We start from the raw sequence: 8,041 nt of genomic DNA, 5'->3' as shown, positions 1-8,041 counted from the left end.
TAATAATGTAGTAATACATTAGTTATTTCCAACTGTATGGTTTTGGCATGTGATTTACATCTGTGGTTCATCATGGTCTACTGTCTTTCCTGAAGAAAGGAAAGTAATATACTGATTTAACATTATGGAGAAATGTTTTTCCAATCTTCGAAGTTAGAGGAAAGATATTTTTCAATGATAACAGTCAGTTACTTCTCTAGTAAGATTAATATACTGTCTCTTGTTGGTGTAAAAATTTCTCTTAGGACCGTCTAGTTTCACTCTATATAACTAATATTGGGGATCTATGGCAAACTATGGTTAGGACTCCACAAGGGTGGGAGGATAGCTTCAGACAAAGTGAACTTTACTTTAGGGCCAGTCATGAAAAGTGGAGACATCACCAGGTGGGGCAAGGTTTCCGTCACCTTCCTGGGCTAGTTTATTGTCCTTTGAGTTAAGTCTTTATCCCTGCTTTTGTTCTTCAAAGTTCAGTCTTAGAACATTTACGTATCTTTCCTGTTCTATTTCCTTTGCTTCTCCCTTGAGATTCTGACTGTATTTCCAGAATCACCCTTGCCAGTCTGCTTTTGGTTGCTTTTCCCTCAAATGCAGGCTTTCAGACCTTATGTTGGGTAGCAGGATTGGGTCTTAGTCATTCTCTGATCTAATAACCTACTGGTAACCTGCACATATCAGAGACACAGCACTAGAATATGAAAACACAGCTGCCAGTTGAGTCCATAGCTCAGGAATGTAACTGTCACCTCACCTACATTAAGACTCAAATACTCATGGCTACAGTACAACTGAATTTTCTCTCATACATCTAGACTCCTGTGCCATCCACCATATTGTTTCTGTTACCTAGCCCATAGTGCTAACATACCTCATGTGAGAACAGCTTAGTCCTAGTGTATCAAGACTAACATTGACAGTGTGTAACAGGAGCAGAGACAGACAGATATAGGGTAACAGAGTATAGTTTATTGAGGGACTCACCGGTCACAGAATGGCTCTAGATAATGCAACCCCAACTAGATGCTTAACAATAATTTGGACCAGGACTGGGGTCCCATATGTTAGCCAGGAAGACAGAGACTTTATTCATAATAAAATAGACTTCATTTACTTTCCGCTCACGAGGCACATCAGTAGTCCTAGCACCAGGCCTAGTTGTAAAGCTCACACACCACTCCAATGTTTTGCCTGGTTTTAGTGTGTTTGGAAACTATGTGGGGAAAACCTGTTAGAGTTACTCTAGGGACAATCAAGGCAGCTAGTTACAATTCAAGCTGGTTGTAGTCATGGCTAACTAAATCGGCACAAGGCTTTCGAGTTTGGCACAGCATGCCAACTGGCCTGTGTCTTCCAGTCTCATTGGTTTCACAGAAGAAACACTCTCAGTGGCTCATCACTTCTTGCTGTTCCTGCTAACAGCACTGCCCTCTGAGCTGGAGTCCATGGAGTGCTGGAGCTATATCGAATTGTCTTGAAAGATCACACACACACGTGCACGCACACACACACACACACACACACACACACACACACACATGCATGCACACCCCGTTATATGTAACTTTAGGTAAGTAAAAGAGGATGATTCTTTATGGCTGTTTCAAATATCCTTTGTGTTATTTTCTCCCTCAGTATTGATCTACCTCACCTCTTCCCCACTAAAGATTCTCCAATTTTTCCCATTTCCCACTTCATTCAGCATTATTCCTACTAGAAGGAAAATAGGCCTGCTTGATTCTCAATGGCAGGAATGTGGGAGAGATCTGCTTCAAAGCTGTCTGTGTTTCAAAATGCCATAGCATTAGTTACATGACTCTAGCATTTATTTAATTATAAGAAAAATCTCCCCAGGAGAAGGTATACATTTTTAAGGCTGACATATCTGGTTGAGGATTAATATTAGCTCTGTGGTGATGCTTAAGTCATGATAATTTGGTTAGCCTCAAATATGGTTGCATATAGTCTCAGGAATTCTGTTTCTGGTTATGCATATAAGTAGACTGGACATCAAATTACACGAGAGAAATGACCTCCTTGTGGCATACACATATCTTTTTCCTCATATTAAATTAATACATTTTGTCATAAAATCAGGTGTTCTGAATGATTCAAAGGAATACTATCACTGGAGGCCCTGCCTTGTTTAACTTGAAGGCCTTGAGGGAGGGCTTATGCCCTGAGATCAAAGACTCCCAATAACAACTGTGCTTGCCATTGCTCCCTCCTTCTCCATCTTTCCTGACAGACGCTTATTAGTGACAAACTTTTCTTTCCTGAGTGTCTGCCCTACAGACTTTGGGTTTGATTAGTTAGAGCCCTAATATGCTCATTTCTGGTATAAATGCACGCACGGGTTTTCCATTGTTTCTGTTTATCTGGCTGAACTATAACCAACAGATGTCTATGAAAACCTCCTTGGTTCTCCAGCATCATTCCCCCATTCCTATATGACTCAAAATATCAAAATTCTTTCCTTGTGGTGAAAATCTTTTCTTGTGGGGAAAATGTCCTCAGAGGCTGCCATCACACTTCCTCCACATGCTTCCCTTGGTCTTGTCTCCATAAACCATCTACATCTTCATGGAGAATATCCCTTAAACAGATTCTTATAACTTCTCCATCAGATGGCAGCAGATGTGCTGGGAGAGGTGCTGCCCGGTACCTTGCTCAGGAGCTTTGAAGATTTTCACAGTGATTTAAAGATTCTGTGGCATTAGAGAAGAGTTCTGTTTTCTTTTTCTTGATTTTTAAATAGTTGAATGCTGAAGCAATTTGACTAAATTACATGTCTCAGGAGATTTGGTATCAAAATTGATCATGAATGTCAATATAGAATCCATGGATGGCTGGTGTATAAGAAATCATGAAATACGGCTGAGTGACCAGAAGGTTATGTATGTTTTCAGGTGGCAAAAGCCAATTTGGAAAAAATACAGACATCCTGGGAGGGGGATAATGGATGATGACTGGACTGGAAAAAAAGATTAAAGATAATTTAAAAAAAATAAGCAAATTTAGTGATTTTTAAATAGTTATGTCTTCTATTCATACAGGTTTTTGAGTCTTTACTATTAACCCACACGGTGCCCAAACCAATACTTCCAATCTGCATTAAAGCTACTCACTTGCTTCTTTGTAAGTCTCACTTTATCAGAACACACACACACACACACACACACACACACACAAGCCCTTTTCAATTAAATCCTAATTTCCATCTTTAAAAGTGAAGAGTTAAGCCGCATGGGGAGCAGTAACTGTAATATGTCCAGAGAGAGATTCATCTGGCCTCAGATGTCTGTTTTGTTCTGAGCTAAGTGTGTTAATATACATAGTCTACCATTTACATAGCAAGTGACTATGCAAGATGAATTATTTATTGTGTGACAACTACCTAATGCCCATTGTACTATCAAATGCACAACCACTTTTTAGTTGACCTCTATGTAAATTTGCGCTATAGAATTCATTACCTTTATGTGTAAGTCACACTGGAGTTATGTGCTGCTATCTCTTAGAGAAGCTGCAGGTTACCCCTGCTCAGATTTAATTGCCATTCTCCTTGTATGGCAAAAAAAAAAAAAAAAAAAAAAAAAGCAGGGGTCTAAAATGGAAGCAATACAGGAACCCCAGCCAGGCAGCCCATGAAAAGCCTCTCCTTTGATGCAGAGAGTAAGGTGAGTGAGAAAGACAAGCCCAAATTTAATTAAAATGTTATGAAAGCTAGAAACCTGCACAGGAGACAAAGTAAAGGGAGCAGGGTTTGTGCCTCTTGAAGTGTGTATGCTGCTAAGGATCACCAAGGTAATAAAATTCAAGCTGCTTTCCCTAGGCAGCAGGTGACCCCATCCTCTGCAGAGCGCCCTGTGTTTACATTCCAGGGGAACTGTGAAGAAGACTTCTTAAATAAGAAATCGCCTCATTTCCAATTTATTCTTTAGTCTCCAGAATGTAATTTAATTCATCTTTGCAGTTTTCATGTGGCCTTTCAAACTATTCATCTCTGGATTATGTTGCAACCTCTAATAATATGGTTCATCAGGGAGGTTGGAGCCTCTGAGTGGAGCGGGGCTAAGACTAGTTCTGACAGGGCAGATAGGAGACTAATTACCCACCTTGTTGGGGAAGAAGTGCTACAGGGACTAGAAGTCTCTGGTATTGAAATGACTGATGGGAAGCCTTTAGAAGCCTGAGACTGTAGAAATCTACCCTGTTAGATTCATAGGCAGGTGCTTGGGGCTCTGCAAATTGGATGGTCTCAGGATTTGCTTTGCTTGTGAGGTTTTTTTCCCCTTTTTTTGTTACTTCCAAATTCCAGCTGGACTGCAAATACTGCAAGAAAATCCTTTCTTATTATTGGCATTTTGGTCCTTCTATTTCCCATCTCACCTGGAAACATCAGTGCAGAGGAGTGAGAAAATGAAGAGAACAATGGGAAACGTAATAGAAGTGCGCCGAGCCCTCTAAGAGATTTGCTGTGGATTGCACAGAAAGCTTGAGACACCCCCAGGCTTCACTGAGGCCAACCCAGGCTGATATTTCTCTTTAATATAACTCCAAAAGTTGCTCCTTTGTGAGAGAAACCATTTCCTATGAGATCTGTTAGAAACTTACACAGTGACAAAGCTTCATTAGCCTTTCTTATTGGGTTAGATAATTCATATTGTGTTAGATAATTCATATTGGGTTAGATAATTGGGTTAGAATGAATTCTAGTTCATTGCCTAAACCAGAAGGATTTTTCCTTCAGTAAATGAAAAATTTGGATTAATTATTCATATTATAACCTAATTCTTTACTCCTGGGAATATGATCTGGGGACAGGCTATATTAGAACCATCTAGAACCGTTTTAGAAAGGTCCAGGGTGGATATATGAAGTCAGACCCAGAATGGCAACCTCATTTTGTTTACTTATAACTTCTTTTAAGAATAAGTCTCTGGTATCGTGTCTGGTGACCATCATTTATTTACAGTTTTTAATCTATGTATTATTTTTTCACCTGACATCTATGTGGTGACAATGTTCTGTTCAGTCCTGTTATGTGAATACGTTTTTGTTTTAATCCCAGGTGTGGAATAAGAAACTGCTTCACAGCAGGTGGTTATGATTTGCCTCTTGCACTAGCAGGGTCATCATTTTTGCCAGCAGCACAGAGTCTAATTCTGGGGACTCTAGAGAGAGTATAATTGGGAAAGCCCAGAGAGGGCCTAAAGAAGTTGCCACTCCCCATGTGGCTCCTCATTGCTCTTGTTGCACTTTGTCAAGTGTTCATGAGCAAAGAGACGAGATGAAAAAGTTGGAGATATTCTGACTACAAAGATTGGACTTGCTCCAAGAACTCAACATCCTTAATCAGCAGGAAGTAGCCTAAAGAGGTCTATGCCCCCCTTCCCCTCTAGCCTGTCTTCTCTCCTACTTAGCGTTGGGGGAATGGAAGGGATTTGTGTGGAATAAAGGCCAGAAGGGAGATATAGAAACCCAATGAAACAGCCAAAAGGGGAAAACAAAATCCGTCTACACGTCTATGAGATTGAAACGAGGGAGGGGTGTTGGGCTGAGACAGATGTTGAAGGCTCTTCAGCTATTGGGTCTCTGTTACCCCAGAGCACTATGAAATACTGTACAAAACACTAAGCAATCTCATCATCTCACTGTGCACCGAGATGGAGTCTATGTGAGGTTAAGTAGCTTACTTTGGGTCACAGAGCTTGTTAGTGCTAATGCTGGGTCTATAAGCCAGGTGGTTGGAGTCCTAGTTCAGTTCTCTTTAATACTGCTTCATTCTGACACTGAGGATTTACAATAAGCCTTCGAACAAAAAAATAAAGCTCTGTCTGAGACTGAAGTTATTATCCAGGCTTCTTCATTTCCCGGACAGTGAACGAAAGGCATTTAAACACCTGTCCTTGTTTAGAGTGATTTGGTACATTGTATGTTTATGGCTATGTTAATTGTACCCTATGCATGCTATTGCATTTATAGAACAAAATGGGGGGGGGTACATGCATACTTCCAGTTCTGATTATAAATGTTTACTTAAAAGATGGCTCTGATTCAATTCTGGAAAATCAGTCCTAGGCCTCCACAGGGGCATCTGAGTATTTTACTCTATGGGTCAAGAAAAGGAAGGAGGCTTTGGGTGGTATTATAGAATGAACACCATGGCCCTGAAGAATGCCTATGCTGAAACCCTAATGTGCACATGCAGGAATTTGCAGGTACCTGCTTTAGTAGCAAACTTAGTTTAGATGGGGTTCTAAGTGGCAAGGCCCCAGTACTACTCTTACTGGCCTCATAAAGTGATACCAGAGTTTCCTGCCCACTGCTCTCCTTCCCCATCTCTCTCCCCTTTCTTTTCTCCTCCCTCTTCTCCTCCCCTCTACTATCCTCTCCTTCCTTTCTTTCCTATCCCCTCTTCTTGCACACATATAAAGAGGCTCTCAGAGCCACAGTAAACATCTTAAAATGAAACCCACTTTTCTGAAACCTTAATCTTAGACTTCCCAGCTTCTAAAATTGTGTGAATGGAATTTCTTTTACCCAGGATATCCAATCTACAAATTCTGTTATGATGTTGAAACATATTTTTGAAGATGGTGTGTCTTTTATAAATGCAATCAGGATATTCTGGTGAATACTCAATAGTAAGAATATCCACTCATTTTATAAGTGATAATTACGTATCAGACACCCTGAAGCATTGCACTACCATGATTTATGTTCATTGCTTATTTATCGTCAAAGCAACCCTTCAAGACAAATTCCTGAGGAAAGAGGGGATATTCTTCTCTTTCCGAGAAGATCCTAGCACAGTGTTTGGCATGTGAAAGACCCAGAGATGCCATTAATATACTCAAACTTATAAGATTTCCTCAAGTATGTATATTAGCTAAAGTTCAAATCCAGAAATCCTTTCCTAAAACTCAACCTGGTAGGTTGAAAGTAATGAATTTAAATTATGATTCTCACTCCATAAATACCTCTATGAAAAGTGACACTTTCATGTAAAAGCAGAAAGTATCTTGGCACTTTTTAAAAGTTTATGTGGGTGCTTTGATCAACACAGTGTGATAGAAGTGACAGGTGACAGGTAAACATGGGCCTGAGACTGTGATACAAAGAAGCCTTGGACAGTCTCTCTGAGGACAGCTTTGCTGTGGTCAGGTTATTACCACATAAGGCCATCTTGTACTACATTGTCACTTGCATGCATCTAGTGAGACCCACAGAGGAAAGCAACAGTGTACACAGTCATGGACAGTCTGTGATTACTGTGAAAGTCACTGCTTTTACCATTTTGTCACTGAGAACTGGTATTCTCACACTTCCTCTAAGCACCTATCTGATGCTGAGGGTGCTGGTGGAGATAGAGAAGATAGTTCTAACATCCTAAGGGTTCATTATCCGCAAAGCGATACTCTAAGAACTTTGCATGACAAAGATCACTTAATCAGTTCAGTGTTCCAATGTAATGGTATCTCTCACTGGTGAGAAAATTACATTGAGGACCAGACTCAGAACCTGTAATTGCGGAAGTAGATACAGTTTAGCTGTATCAACCTGGGTCCTAAGCCACTGAGTTACATCGTATGAATGCAAGGGGTGGGGTACAATGAGCTTTAGTGAAGGAGTGAAGCAATGTTCAGTCGAGTTGATGAGTTCAAAGATTACAAGAGGGAGAATGGTGTCACCCTCAGCCCCTGTCAAAGTTTTCAATTTTCAGTCCTGGAATCTCTGACTCTGTTATATCACATGACAGGACAGTTAAGGTTAGAGGTGGGATTATGGATGCTATAAAATTTTACCACTTACTTGGATGAGTGAAGCAACATGGGGATCACAACTCTAGAAATCAGCTTCAATAAGAATGTTAGCAGTCCTGTGCATCCTCTGTGCATGCTCTGTCCTGTGCATGCTCTGTCCTGGCTCTTCAGATTCTTCTGGCAGCCAGTACGCATTGGTGTGAAGCCCCTTCAATATCTACCTCCATGGTCCCTCTCCCTCTCCCTCTCCCTCTCCCTCTCCCTCTCCCTCTCCC

This window comes from Mus caroli, chromosome 4, assembly GCF_900094665.2.
Source record: "Mus caroli chromosome 4, CAROLI_EIJ_v1.1, whole genome shotgun sequence".
NCBI classification, from domain to species: domain Eukaryota; kingdom Metazoa; phylum Chordata; class Mammalia; order Rodentia; family Muridae; genus Mus; species Mus caroli.
Note: the sequence above shows the minus strand (reverse complement) of the source record.